The sequence below is a fragment of the Macrosteles quadrilineatus genome, unplaced genomic scaffold (genome assembly GCF_028750875.1).
Source record: "Macrosteles quadrilineatus isolate MER2022 unplaced genomic scaffold, UCM_ALF_1.0 Scaffold_1__1_contigs__length_201487025, whole genome shotgun sequence".
In the NCBI taxonomy this organism is placed as follows: Eukaryota; Metazoa; Arthropoda; class Insecta; order Hemiptera; family Cicadellidae; genus Macrosteles; species Macrosteles quadrilineatus.
The window spans coordinates 172,925,619-172,942,422 of record NW_026542594.1 but is presented as its reverse complement, the minus strand read 5'-3'; positions in this window follow the sequence as shown (position 1 = coordinate 172,942,422).

Genomic DNA, 16,804 nt, shown 5'->3' with positions numbered 1-16,804 from the left:
GCTGTCATCACCATGAGAAAAGTTTAATTTCCATTTTTTACCCAATTAACATAAATATTTTCAAATTACAAATATAACCTGTATATATAGGACCGATAACCTTTGTTTTGGTCCATTAGTATGGACCTATATATACCTATATATACCTATATAACCTATATATACAGGTTATATTTGTAATTTGAAAATATTTATGTTAATTGGGTAAAAAATGGAAATTAAACTTTTCTCATGGTGATGACAGCCACCCTGACCATACTACTGGACCAATTTACACGCGGGTTGTACCAAAAGAAAGGTTATCACTCCTGTATGTGCAGGTTTTATTTGCATTTTATAGGACCGATAACCTTTGTTTTGGTCCATTAGTCCATACTAATGGACCAAAACAAAGGTTATCGGTCCTGCAAAGTCTATAAGTCCAGTCTAGCTGCCATAGGTTTTGCAAAAGTGTTTAATATATAAGATGCTAAAGATCTGTTGTTGTATATAACAACAAATAGGAAAATGTGATTGTGATTAACCATATAAGAAAAAAGTACATGTGTACATTTGTGTCTGTGAAGGTTTTACATACATTGTTTGTTATTGCGTCTGCCAACTGTTCATAATTTGACCCATAATTTTGAACTAATTTTTTTATGCTGAACTCAATGCCGCAATCCGTTTATCATTTTCATATTTGGTTTTTGAAATATTGACATTTTTTATAAAAATTATTGTAATATTTCATCAGGTAAGCTTGATAACAAAAAACGTATTGCAGCATTGAGTTCAGCATAAAAAAGTAGTTCAAAATGATGGGGTACAATACCACCTTTATATTTAGAATAATTTATCACATTTAAAAATGGCGGATTCAAGATGGCGGCCGAAAAAATACATCCGTCATAACCACGTGACAATAGGTCGGCATTGAATGGACCATTCATAATAAATGTAGATAAATGTTCATAAAATTTAATAATGCTAGATAAAGATAAGCATACACCAGTATACTTATCTTTATCTAGCATTATTTTGAGATTATGGTCTTAGTTTGCAAATGCAAATTGTTAAAATGGGCTAAAAATAAAGTTATAAAAAGTTCTCAGAATGGATAAAGGTTTTTTTAAACAGATTGCAGCATTGTATTCAGCGTAAAAATCTATTTGAAACAATGGGTCACACTCTACTTTTACATTTAAACAAACTTTGTTTCCAATATGGTGGATCCAAAATGGCGGCCAAAAATGTATACCTAGTCAAAATGAAGTACTAACTATTCGACAATTATCTGATGTGGTCCGGAGTTGATATCTTAAGAAATGTAGAAAAAGTTAGGGGGGAACTCAACCTATAGTACGTTAGCTATATAACTAGACCGTATCTTAAAATATCCCAAGGAGTAAGACAACCTTATCAAATACGTTGTTGAACCTTTTTCTCTTATTCTCATGAATAAAACCGAATGTTCGTTGCGATGGATCCAATAGCAAGGGTTGGGATATACCATCGTGGGTCGGAATTGGCGTACAGAAGATAAACATAATTTTATCTTCTTCCAAACTTCTCACGCAAAGTTTTTCTCACGATGTTTGGTTTTCTTTGTGAAGCATCTTATAAATGTTTATTAATCAATTGCTCCAGCCATGTGTATGGTTTATAATTTAGTAAATTATTTATGCATAGATTTATTGTAAATGGTTAGAATTAGGAACATTATTCCGTATTGATCTTATATTATTTTAGTTATTAGCATGTCTCAATTCTGGCTTACTAACTCTCTAGTAATCCTTCATCAGACGTGTGAACCTTTAAATAACAATTTTAAATAATCAAATGGTTTTCGTTCCTACTTAATAACTTTTTAATTGTTGTCAGGGTAATGACTTACGGGTTAATTTTAGTTTTAAATGATTTTTTCACCGTATGGCTATTTTATTTAACACCACCAGAAGATTACATAAATAATGTAATACCTATTACAATTAAATCTTACATTTATGTGAATATGTATGGTTATTTTATAACTATAGAATTTTAAACTATAGACAATAAAATGCTAACACACCTTGCACAATAACAGTTCAAGGTATGTTAAACTGGGTAACAGCTAGTATTTTATATTTCTTACCTTCGCATAATCTGTTTTGACATAATAAAATGTAATAAATTGTTGAGCTAAGTCGCACGTCTATATATTACTATGTTAAAGAAACTAAGTAGAGTTTCATGACTTTAGAAGTACTACTTAAAACCGTTTTTATAAATCATAAAACATTTAAAAATAAAAATAAAACATAAAATATTCATTGATTTTTAAAGCTATTAAAATCATAAGCAATAGTATTTGACTATTGAAATACTGTTTTTATGTAGCTATAAAAATGTACAGCTAAAAGACAACCTTTCCATGATTTTTATTGATTTCTGAGTCACAGTAAATAAACTTTCATTCCGTGGAAAAACATTTCAGCTGAAGTGGCGTTCTATCATCCACGTGGAATAAATAAATAATTCAAATAAATAAGGTCTTTATTCATGAGCGAATTTCAGTTCAAAACTGTTTTACAAATTGACTCAAGTCAGGACTTAAACTAAAGAAAACCTCTTATACTGGTGGAATGTATAAGGGGAATGTAAACTGGTGATATTTTGTTACGCGTTCAGTGTCACCAGCTAATTTGAGAGTTTTGCCCTGTAACATCATAAACCCCGATCATATATCGTATTTTCCTGTCAAATTCAGCTTTCCCTGTCCTTCATATCATCTACCCAATAAAAAGAAGGTTATGTGGTATACAAATCAAGTCGAGGTGACTCTTTTAATATATTGCTTAAAAAGTATATGAAATTAAATAATATTCATACTGTCATTATACTTCGTTCAAGTATTTCAGGCTGTTCAGGGGAATCTCCCCTCCCTTATAAATATACCTTATAAATATATAGGGTATATATATAAAAATAAACAATAGTCCAAAAGTTGATGTTTGCCAAAACGTCCATCAGCTGTCACATACATTAAGCAAAAATATTGGTGGGGGAACATCCCTAAACTGCTTAAATTTTGTGAACATTTTCACACATTTTGGGGTATTAATACCCGCAGGACGCGACGAATCAGGTTTGGGAACATTTAGTCATTATGGCTCCTGCTACAACACATGTTTAGCTTTTGTATGAAAATCAGCTTAACTGTCTAAATACTCGTAGATCCTAAATTTGTATACTTGAAATGATGTTTTGAACCAACTATATTTCACTAACTCGGCTAATATAGTGATTTAATTTAAGGCTGCAATCTACCCGTCTGGTGCGTTCAAATGTAAGGGTTTTAGTTCTTACTGTTTGTAGCCCCAATAATTTTAACCGGTTTAAAAGATCTTGGTACAATGTAAATACCCCCGCCGCAGCAAACCTGCAGACTAAGCGAATTTCCATTTGACTGATTGGACTTACACTGAAATGTGTACTTAAAAATATAAAATTTATTCCCTATTTAAATAGAATTAGTTTAACAAGTACTTAGGTTTGCTGCATCAGGGAGGGTAAAACTGTTTTTTTTTTTTGTAAAATGTTAATAGTTAGTAAGAAATAAAAACATTTTCCAGATTTGATCAAAATATGTTCATAAACAAGCAAACTACAACAGTTGACTTATTCTCCATAAGAATAACATGGGAATTTTAAATTTACAATTTTTGGAATTTTCTCCGTAACCATTAGGCGCATAATAACACTTCAATATACTAAATTATTTGTTTTTTAGAGCTCTACAAAATGGTTTGGAAAGAAAATGCTAAATTTTATGTTTTTTTGGTCAAAAATGGGAAAAACCTATTTTTACCCCATAAAACCCCCCGTAAACCCCCGTTCCCATGGTCCGATCATGCTGGATCGCGAACTCGTTCGAATAAACGTAGGTTTACACGTTTGTACCAAATTTCATCAAAATCGGACCATTTTTGCTCGAGTTATCGTGCTAACGGTTACACATACCATATATATATATATATATACTAGCTGACCCGGCGAACTTCGTATCGCCTAAGTTATAGGTTTCCCCTAAGACAGACCGATGGAAAGAAAGTACCGTTACGTTTAATTTTCAAGATGATCTCGTTCGCATCGCTCAATCACGTCCTGGTTGAGGTTCGTTCGCTACGCTCACTCACCTTTGGGTTGGAGCTCGTTCGCTACGCCAACTCGCCTCCAGGTTGAAGTTCGTTCGCTACGCTCACTCACCTTTTGGTTGCAAATTAGCTGTTGTCATAAATGTAAAAGAAATAATAGTGCTGCACCCTGTTGGTAATCCTTGTAACTTTAATGCTATTGAACATCATAGAACAGAACCAACTTGTTTAATTGAAACAGCTGTTAAGATTCATTAATTCCATTTCTCATAAGGTTAACATGGGAAACTCCAGAGCCACTGGGGCGGAGCCCTTTTAAGAATTTCGAAACGGGAAATAGTTTACGTCCGATTCGCATACCTACAGAATTTACACACCAAATTTCATAACGATCGGTGAAGTCGTTCCGGAGGAGTTTGCAGACAAACACTGTGACACGAGAATTTTATATATTAGATATGCCCACACAAACCATTTTTAAACCATTTTTTTATCTTTATTTGGTAACCATTTTTTGGTATATATATATATATATATATGAATTTGAACGGATGGTGATTTTAGCCTCTAGGGACCTCAAAACGAAAAAAAAATCGGTCCCACGTCCAGGTCTTACCATGAGTACTACGGTAATAGCTTATTCCCTATTATGGGAAATTCGCTAAAAATTGGTAAAAATTTTAAAATAAGTGCAATAGGTTTTTAAAAAACATGAATCTGCAGTTACTTTATTAAAAAGTTGAAAGATAACGACGCAATCACCCAGATTTGAAAGGCTTGCAAGCGCTCTTCATGGCACTGTTCAATGCAATAGGAACATCAGCGCTCAGCAACTTTGTATTGAGAAATCCGAGCTGAGATAGAGCGCAACCTCAAGTCCTTAAGATGTATAATAAGTCTGCTATTTTAACTAAACAAATTACTTTAGATCTTTTAGGATAGGAAGGATTTCCCAGCTCTCTCCACTAAAATGCATTCAACAGATTTGGGAACCCCTCCTGTTACCCTTGTAGTATGTTATGGACATAGAATCAAAATTGATTGAAATTAGACAATTAGAAGCGTAGATACAACCAATAAGGTGTAACAGTTCATTGACATATAGCGGGCCTCTTTAATGGCCGCCATTTTGGTGTTCTACATAGAATTGGAAGTGGTTTCCTAAGTGGAAATTTACATTTGGCATCAGCTAGGATCACAGAAAGTGCCACATTCCGATCGAAAAGTGCAGTTTTATTTTGTGTGTACCCATAGTACTACTATAAAAATTCCTCTCGCTGAAAGCATGTATTAACAATGACGAAATAAATACTTCTATGATTTGGCAACCTCTCAAAACTGCAGACGAAGAAGTACGTATAAATCGGTTGATTATAGCATATCATCCAACAAACATATTGTCAACTTTAGTCATATGATGTACTTGAGATCGCACCAGGCTCACTTTTCTATGAGTGGTACTTGATTTACTGATAAGCATTAGATCTAATTGCAAGTGTTAACATGGCTTAATTTTACATCCAAAAAATAATCTGCTATTCATTAAAATAATATTTTTTCGACAGTATGCGTTAATGTTTGTTTCGAGCTATTGCAAAAGCCTATTATGATAAGTTATTTGTATTTATGTTGGAAAATGTACTAATATTTTGCAAATTTTCCATAGAGAATAAGCCATTAATAAAGGTCTAATGGTAAGACCTAGTTACGGGACTGCATTACTTTTTCGTTTTGATGTCCCCAGAGGCCAAAATAATCATCCGTTCAAATTCATATATAGTATGAGCGAAAATCATCATATTTTAATGAAATTTGATACAAAATCGTAAACCTACTTTTTATTCAAACGAGTTTGCGAACCAGCATGATCGGACAATGGAAACGAGTTTTTTTTTTGTAATTTTAACTTAACCATTTTGTAGAGCATAAAAAAGCAAATAATTTAGTGTATTGAAGTGTTTTTGTTTAGTCATCGATTACGAAGAAAATTTTTAAAAAATATGTCAATTTTAAATTACCATGTTTTATGGAGAATAAGTAAATTGTTGTAATCTGCTTGTTTATGGATATATTTTCATAAAATTCATTTACTTTGTACTAGGATGGAAAAATGTTTCTACAAAACACATGTATTACCCCCCTGAAGCAGCACACCTAAGTACTGTACTTGTTAAACCTTATGTTATTTACATAGGTAAAGTAAAAATCCAATCAGGCAAATATAATGACTTATTCAGCTAATTAGCTGTGGCGGGGGTATTTTTCTAAATTTTCATTTTAATATGTATTCATTGATCCCATTATTACATTTCATTTATCCAAAACAAAGTCTTGAGTGACGAAATATGAACAGAAAAAAATCAAATAACATGTTTTATTTACAGCGTGGGGTGAAAATAGAGAAGTCTGTACATTACATATTCTTGGTCAATCTTTAGACCACTGCAGGACATCTAGTAACAATTAATAACAGCGGTTGTGTGTATTTAAATCAAATAAAGTTTTACCCAAAAATGTGTTTTTATTTGTGGGTTTGCTACCACAATTCATTTTTGTTACACACCTAGAATATTATTAAATACATTTATTTATGTAAAAAGCAGAAGACATAATTATTTTCTCTTAGCCTAAATTTGTTTCACGTCAGCGAGAACAGAGATGACAAATGTCAACGATAACAACAGTCAGTGTTTGTTGGTACAAAGTGTCAGTTGTGTTTTGACGTCGGTATTTTGGTTATCCAGCAAACTTTGTCATCTGACCGCATACGTGAATATTGTCAAATTTACTCTATCTGACAGAGGCCAACCTCAGGCTCGTTTTCTATGCGGAGCGAATTTCTAGAATTTCACTTACTTATGTTATTATCATTCTGCCATTGAACATTATCATTGAATAAACTTCTAGTTTTCTGAATATCCATAATTATGCTTATTTCACTATAAAACTTTATTTTGTAAATTTCTTTTAAAAAATTTCCAAAATAGGTAATAAGCTTTTACCATAGGCCTCATGATGAGACCTGAACCTGGGACCGATTGACTTTTTAGTTTTTATATCTCCAGATGCCAAAAAGAAAATATCCTTTACAATTCATTTGTATTGTATTGTATATATATATCCATATATTTATATTTATACAAGCGAACCTGGTGCACGGATTCATGAGCAATCTAGACACGGAAGAAGGATATTTCATTGGTCTATTTTATTTAACGTGTTTGGGTACTTTAATTGGTTTTGTTGGTAAAAGTGGGGAAGGTGGATTGAGTTCGCAGTTAACGTATTAGCAGTTTTTTTTTGTGACAGTCGCCAGTCAGTAAAAGATTCTTTTTTAATCGTTCGACTTAAACCTAAATGATTCTTTCAGATTTAAATTTATTTTCAACATGGAAAAATACTTATTTTGGTTAATTTAAAATTTTGAAGATTGTACTACCTATGAACCACGTGTGCCTGTCGACATGAGTGACAGGCGTGCTCACGTGTATACTCCATGGCCGAAGACTGGTTCTTTTAGCATTACTCCAACAAAACATAGTGTCTGTCCTTGAGATTTAATAATGTTTAAAAAACGTTGAGGCTATCCACGCTCAGTTACAATTGCTCGATCTAGAGCAACAGGCACACTAGTCTTAATAAATGTGGCCAATAAAATTCAAACGTTTTTTTTTTAACACATCCTTGGTTCAGTCAGTAATTAATCCTGATTTAGCCTTGGGTCCTTGAAATTTTCCTTGTAAACTGCTTGGTTTTGTTTATTATGCTTAATTATTTAAGCTTGTGACAGGGGGAATAGGCAATAAAATCCGACAGGCTGTTCCAACCCAAACCTCTGTTGACTTAGGTGCTTGAAACAGACCTGATGTTGCCTTGTTGTCTTGAATATTATTATTTTATTTTATTCAAGGTTAATGACTTGAAAATTGAGGGTCGATTCGGCCAATAAACTATCGAATTTTGCTGTGAGGGAGTGGTAACCTGTGTACTCAGCCGATTCCCAACAAATGTTAACCAAGATAAGATCATAGGTAACAACTGATAAGATGTTTTGTTTACTTTGCTCGCGTCAAAACAAAATATTTTTTACTACATTTATCTCTGGTTCAATATTACATTATTCACAGAAGTTTGAACAAAATAGAAAAAATAAAATAACATAAATAACATTGCGGGTCCGCCCAAACTTGAGACACCCTGTGAATAGTATAGTTAAGGTGGACAATGGGAATGAGTTTTATGGTAAACATATGTGAGGAACTGGAAAACTTCTGCCGAATCTCTTGTCCCACTGGAGAACAACATGTGGATATGAGGCCTGCTCGTATCATTCGAGATAACCATGATGTTGGAAAACTCTAAACCTGGTTCAAACTTCACCCCCCATTTACAGTTACTGACAAGTTGATCTCTCTCAGTAGTGGTTTAGTCGGAGGTCCTGAGATAAAATGTCACATGGCCCAACACCTTGGAACAGAAGGAGTGAAGCTCATTGTTGGGAAAACTTTCGACAAAGTAGCTTTCAAACGGAAAAACAATTTGGCATTAAACACAAGATCTATTAAACTGCCCAACAAGAATGTAGTTATTGATCCGCTTAAAATCTTGCAACGAGTTTGCATAACTAAACAGTCGGAAAAGGATTTACAAGAATATTTCAAGTATGAAATGGCCCCGTTCCTTTTGTCTTTGTTTACAGAGCAAGGGATGCGAAAGGGCACAAAATCCTCATTCTACTCTGCTTTCACTCCTCTCTCCAGCCACACACCAATAGACGCCAATACATATGTCGTTTTAGATTGTGGTTATCTCCTGCACAAAGTGGTCTGGCAGAGGAAAAGTTATGTAGCATCAGTCGTCTCGGGTTACACAACCTACGTCAATAATCACTTTGGTAAGAACGTCTCGATTGATTTTTACGGTTACCCAGAAGGTGCCACAGAAAAAAAAAACACTAAAACAGCGGAAAGACTTCGGCGCTATGCTGCTAATTCAACTTATGAGTTAACATTTGATTAATCCACCACTATTCAACTTTTACAAGATAAGGTATTAGCTAATGATAAAAATAAGAGACGCCTGATCACACTTCTTTGTGACGCCTTTGAACACCAGGGCGTAGAAGTGACTGTTGCACAAAAAGACGCCAACCGAGATAGTTCTGATAGCATTGTCTAAAAACCCTTCATCTGATCGAGTAGTCATTGTAGGAGAAGATGTAGACCTTCTCATCCTTCTAAATGGTTTAGGCACTGCAATGACAAACGTCTACCTTCAGAAGAGTAGCAAAGATGAAGCTGGCTGCTGCCACTACTCCACAACCTCCCACAATAAATAAATAAATAAATAAATAAATAAATAAATAAATAAGGTCTTTATTCATGAGCGAATTTCAGTTACAAAACTGTTTTACAAATTGACTCAAGTCAGGACTTAAACTAAATAAAACCTCTTATAACTACGAAACAAAATAAGATTAGTTACAAACTCTTTAGGCGATTCTTAAAACTGTTGTAAGACAGTGTTTTTAGCTTGCAAGGAAGTGCATTGTACTGAGCCGGCCCGAAGTAAGAAAACCCCCTTCTCCCAGCATCAAGAACAACCCTTGGTATGTCAAGCAACAAGTCCTGTCTAGTTCTGCGCTCTCTCACGGCTGACCTCGCTTTCAGTTTTTCCTTCAAGTACTGTGGTGCCTGAGTGACCAGTGTTTTGTGGACGATACATGCAACCTGCTTATCACAGCTCTCTCGGATGGACATTGTATTTGAGATCCTACGGTGGCTTGTTATATGGTCATATTTTTTAAGTTTGTATACGAACCTTAGGGAGCAATTCTGTAGCCTGTGAAGTATTGTGATCTGTTCCTGTGTTAAGCTGTATCCAAAAACAGGTAGGCAGTAATTTAAAGTAGTGAAAATCAGGGATTTGACCAACCTCAACTTGATGTTTGCTGGGAGCAATGTTCTAAACCTATTAAGCACTTTTAATTTTCCAACAACACGTTTGCTTATCTGTTTTACATGGCTAGAGAATGTCAGCTGTGAGTCAATTGTCACACCAAGAATCTTAATGCTTTTGGAAGTTGAAAGCTCTGAGTTATCAACTGTAACTTTTATGCTATTTTTTTCCAGCTGCTCATAGATTGCTGTACAGTATTGGCAAAGTGTATGGCGGAACATTTTTCAGGGTTAAGCTTTAATCCATGATCCTTAGACCATTCACAAACCTTTGAAAGGTCACTACTCATATGCTGTAATGCCTCCCCAACCAAAGTAGGCTGGTATGATAAGAAGATTTGACAGTCATCAGCATAAGAATACATAATCCCGAAATCCAACACTGATTCAATACCTACTATATACAGATTGAACAAGATAGGACCAAGACAACTTCCCTGGGGAACACCGACTGTCTTTGCCACTGACGATGAGAGCTGATTGCCCACCTTTGTAATCTGTGATCTCCCACTCAAATATGTGGTCATCCACTCTAGAGCCTTACAATCAAATCTAAAATATTTTAACTTTGAAATCAACAAGCTATGGTTTACAGAATCAAACGCCTGTGTATAATCTAACGACGACAATACGCTGCACAGCTTATTATGTTTGGCTTTGTAAATTTCATCAATCATGTTAAGCAAAGCTGTGTATGTACTATGTCCCCTTCTAAAACCAGATTGGTTAACATCTAAAATCTGCTCTGCATCAATAAAATGCGTTATCTGGTCCACAACAACCTTCTCTAGGAGTTTTGACAACGAAGGCAACAATGATACAGGTCTAAAGTGTGAAACCATGGATGCATTGTTCGTCTTAGGAAGGGGGATTACCAGGCTATGTTTCCAACATTCTGGGAAACTACCCGTTCTTAATGACATGTTTATTAGGCGTGTTATTACAGGGAGGCAGTAAGGGCTTAGTGACTTAATCATATGAATGTTGATTCCGTCTATTCCAGCAGATGCTGAAGTTATGCTATTCATGGCCATTTTTACTTGGCCTTCACTTACTTCAGAGAAACTAAAAGTCCCAGAAACGTTTTTAGCAATGTTAGATTTGTAATAGTTTAGAACATCAGGGTTAATATTATTACCAGTTCCCATGGTGGCAAAAAAACTATTCATATCATCTGGAGCTAGTTTACAAGAATTATTGTTCTTTTGGTTCAATACAGATGGACCATCTCTCCGAATTGATTTCCAGAACATTTTAGAGTTCCTCATTTCAATATTATTGCTGAAATGGTTCTGCTTTGCCCGCCTTATTGCACCATTTAACCTATTTCTAGCTCCACAGTACTGCTGCCTAGACTCAGGGGAATTTGCATGCAGATGCTCCTTCTTATATTTATTTTTTATTTTTGTGAGAAATTTTATTTCCTCATTCCTCCATGCAGCTTTTCGTTTGGTGACTCTTTTCCTAACTATGGGCGCACACTCATCATAAATCTGAATGATTGAATTTGTAAGTTTAGTACAGATTTCCTCTAAACCATCAATCTTAGCTATCGCTGCCCAGTTGGTTTTTGAAGCTAATGAAATAAATTGAGGCATGTCAAACTTTGTGAAATCCTGATATGTTATATATTCTGCATTCCGTTTTTGTCTGCTACACGGAAAATCGCAAAAAACCAGTTTGTGGTCAGTTAGTTTCTTACCATAGCTAGTTAAAATTAGGGAAGTGTCAATCACTCCCACCCTGCTCATCTCCATAACACTTTCAGTAATAATATGGTCTATAAGGGTCGATGACATTTCTGTGACTCTAGTTGGCTCCATTACCAACTGCGATAAGCTAAGGGATTCCATCAGATTGCTTAAGAACTTGCCCATCACTCTTTTTTCCCCCGAATAGATTAATGTTCAAGTCCCCTAATAATATTACAGAGTCTACAAGTGGGAGAGTGTCAATAAAAAGAGAGTATAATACAGATTTCAGGTAACTATAAGGCACGTCAGGTGGTCTATATAAAAAGCAAACGCAAATCTTTCTGTTTCCAATATCAACTTTCATGCATATATAGTCCATGCGATTGTCAATATCAGTTAGTTGCATCAGGTTTACATTTTTTTCAGATCTCACATAGACTGCAACACCTCCTCCTTGACCGGATACAGAGGTGTCAGACTTCCTATCACTCCTCAAAAATGTATATCCTGGTAATTCAAAACAGTCTGAGTTAATTTCTGGGTTAAGCCAAGTCTCCGACACCCCAATATGTCAAAGTCAAAATCCTCCAAGACAGAACTGAACTCAGGGAAACCTGTATTTAGGGATCTTATATTTACATGCCCTATCCTGAAACTATCAACTGGACGTTTTTTCCGTTTCCCGAAAAAGACTGTCCCTGAGGCACTGACTCAGTGTTTACATATAATTGCTGGTAGTCACCAGACTTACGTTGGGTTGGTTTGACAACATTTCCTACATCACTTACTTCACTTCCTACTTCCCTAAGCACATCCCTTGAAACCCAATGAAATATTAAATTTTCCATTCGTTTTACACCCACTCTATTCAAATGCCTTCCATCACGAGACAGATGATATCTGCGAATTGTTTTGTTTCCATCAGCAAAGGCTACACCAAATTTATTAGTGCTTGGTTGTGGTCAGTTAGTTCCTCCATGGTGGCCATTTAAAATTTTGTTTTAATGGCTGTTTTTAATTGAATTTTACTTTTAAAATTATAAATGGCCGCCATTTTTAAATTTGATGAGCCAAATCAAAGATATTTTCGGAGAATGTTTATACCTGTAGCCTACAAGTTTATACCAAGTTTCATAAAAATATCTCCAAGAGTTTTTGAGTTACTAATTATTTTAAAAAATATACAAAACGGCGGATTACGGCTAAACTAAGCTGAAATCGAAAAAAAGTTATTCTATATGTTCGACTTATTTTTGCATGTAGAATCTGAATCTGCACAGCCCACTATGCTTTACCGAAACACCCTGTATATGTCCATCCGGACGATAACTTTAGTAATTTTTGTCCGATTTTAATTAAATTTGGTTTGAAGGTGTAAGGTAGGATAAACTTGAATGAGTTCACGAACCAGCATGATCGGACCATGGGAACGGGGTTTTTACGGGGGGTTTTATGGGTTAAAAATTGGTTTTTCTCATTTTTTACACTCAAAACAAAAAAATCCAATTTCTCTATAGTCCTTCTTAAAGAGCTTAAAAACAAATAATTAAGTATATTAAAGTGTTTTTATATACGGTTATTGGTTACGGAGAAAACTAAAAAAATGGTAAATTTAAAATTCCCATGTTATTCTTATGGAGAATATTGTAAAATGTTGTAGTTTGCTTGTTTATGGATATATTTTGATCAAACTTGGCAAATTTATTTATTTTATAGTAAGCTATAAATATTTTACTAAAAACACACTACTTTATTAGTTTCCTTGTAGCAGCAAACCTAGGTACTCGTTAAACCTAATGTTATTTAAATAGATCAATTGAAAATCAATTCGGCCAAATGGAAATTCGCTTAGACGGCAGGTTTGCTGCGGCGGGGGTATTTCTTTTTGTTAACACAATAGGTAAACATTTTTTAATCGTTACTAAATCTTACATACGTGTAGAATTCATGTTACCTTCGTTCCAAGCTTCATGGAAATACAGTATCTACATTCTAAGTGGTTACCTATTTGCTAAATGTATTGAATTTCTTGACCCTGGTCAACAAAATAAAATAGGGAGTCCCCTTTATGACAGTTGCAGAGGCAGACGACAGCTTACTACCACTGTCCACTAAACAGAACCACTAAAATGGAAAAGGAATGGAAGGAAAGTGTGAACGTTTTAAAATCGTAAAATCATTCCTCTGGAAACGAATGAGTGTGGCCATTGACTATAAGATTCAATGATTTTATTAGGCTATTAAGTTTGTACAATAGGCTACATTAAAGTACTATAAAATGTAATAAAACTAAATATAGTCCACTTATAAAACACTAAGCAAATGGTATGACGTCAAAGAGCGTCCCGTGAACCTTGAAAGAACAGGACCCCAACTTTCTAATTTCAAATTCTAATCCAATTCCCGCACCAAACCAAAGGAATGGTCATAGTAGAAAATGGAAATGGAATGAAGAAAAGGAAAAACAAGTAAAGAAGGATAGGATGATGGGAATAGAAAACGTAACGTATAGGTACCTCAAATTTCCTTCTAGAGATCCTTTTCTTTATAACTAACTAACTAAAATATTACTAGACATTCCATCCCCATGATAAAGTAGTCGCCAGGTTTTTGAACAAATTTGTCTTAGTTGATGTGAGCTACCTAAAGATTGCACTGATATGAACTGATTTCTGCCGATTGCATGATGGTTTTTACCAAGTCAAACTGATGGAACGACTTATTATGAGCTATAGCATAGACAAATAGAATAAATTAGCAATTACTGTTATAACCCAGTAACTTTGTCAGTAGCAAAAAATAAGGTACAAAATAGAGTTTTAGACACTAGAGCAATCTGTACTGGCTCAAACAAATACACATTAATTTTTAGTAAAAAATTGGTGCGATATCTGATCCGTAGATGGGATGTCTATTTACATCATATTACAGAACAAATCAGTGCTCACTGTCAACATTTACGTCATCAATAACAAAATGTAATGTGTCAATATCATTCTCCCGATTGATATTGTAAATTAATTAAATGAAGTAAAAAAAATATATCAAATAAACAAAAGAAACGGTATCAGCATTCTGACACATATACTTTCTCCCATAAGTTTGTCAACAACCTTTATCATGAGTAAGCAGTGAGAGTAAATATACGACAATAGGATTTGTACAATTTTGTTCAGAATTCAAAGGACTACATACTAATTTTTTATCAAAATCGGTCTGGAATTTTTTGGGGAAATCCATTTTTTCGATTTTATGGAAAAATCCTTATTTAAAATCAAAATTTGTAAAAAATGAAAAAAAAAACTATCAAAACTGTAAGGACTATAACATACTTAATTTTTTTTTCTTGTAACTCCATCACATCATTTTTTCACCTCATCATTTCTCCTGTCATTTATTTATTTATTGCATTTGATAAATAATGTATGTTTCGAAGCAACTGCAGTCGACGCACAGGCTCGCTGCCCATGTCGGCTTATTCCCTATTAACATGTACGTTTTTTTTTACCATAGATGTAATGTAAAGGTTATTTAATTTTATTCTTTTAAATTCACTTATGTTTTTGTTCTTCCTTTAAATATTTGTGTACATATTTTGTAAATACCGTAATTTGTTTGAATAAAGAAATAATTCATTCATTCATACTATATGTTAATTTGAAACCGAATTTTTTTCTAAAATCCTATTTTTCATTATTTTATGGGAAAATAACATAATTTACAATAACTTTAGAACCGTAACTTTTACAGAAATGGTATCTGTACCATTTTTTTAGAATGTTAAGGGCTACAACATACTAAATTTTTATCAAAATTGTTTTGGCCATTTTTGAGAAAAATCCGATTTTCCGGTTTTTTATGGGAAAATCCCCATTAAAAATCAACATTTCAAAAAAATGAAAAAAACATCTAGAGATACCATGGATTAGAACCTACATACCATATTTCATCGAAATCGGACCACATGTTTAGTCCCTAGCCACGGCCGCCTTTAACTACAGGCCGCGGCCTGGTAGAATTGGCAACATCGCAAGTGGTGTTGTTCAGGGGTCTGACTTAGGGGAGGTACGATAGAGGCATTAGTTCAAAATTCCTCCGTAAACAGCGCTGTAGTAGAGAGCACTTTGGCAATGAAGGTTTACTAATCGCAAAAATAGTTCTGTTCATAAAATAAAATTTTAAATGCCTCAAATTCAATTTTATTATTTTTTAATTATAAAAACTATCATAACCTAACCGAACTAACCAAACTTGTTGATAATGAAATAATATAACAAAAGTTTAGTAATAGAAACAATAAATCTGTTTAATATAAATAAAAATAGAAATTGCTCAATTAAAATGTTATAATGACTTAATAATAATAAAATTAAACTGTCATAACTGAACCAAACCAACCAAACTTGCTGATATTGAAAAAATCATGGACAAAAAGTTAATGCTTCCAGCGGGATTCGAACCCCGGACCTTCAGCATATGAACCCGGCACGTTAACCACTAGACCACCGAGGCCGATGGCGGCAAATCGTATTGTTACTGTAATGGCGTTCCCTCAGCTAATGAGAAGCCCACAGCTGTCATCGAAGCCTCTTCTATACCTCCCCTGAGTAAATACCTGTTGTTCAGTGACAGACGTCCCATAAGATAACATGGCAGACAGGTGACATCAGCTCATTAATTCGCACTTTATTGATTTAAATTTAAATTTATGAACATAAATTTATTAAAATACTAGCTGACCCGGCGAACTTCGTATTGCCTAATTTATAGGTTTCCCCTAAGACAGACCGATGGAAAGAAAGTACCGTTACGTTTAATTTTCAAGATGATCTCGTTCGCATCGCTCAATCACGTCCTGGTTGAAGTTCGTTCGCTACGCTCACTCACCTTTGGGTTGGAGCTCGTTCGCTACGCTCACTCCCTTTAGGTTGGAGCTCGTTCGCTGCGCTCACTTGCCTTCAGGTTAGCTCGTTCGCTACGCTCACTCGCCTCTCTCGTTCGCATCGCTCAATCACGTCCTGGTTGAAGTTTGTTC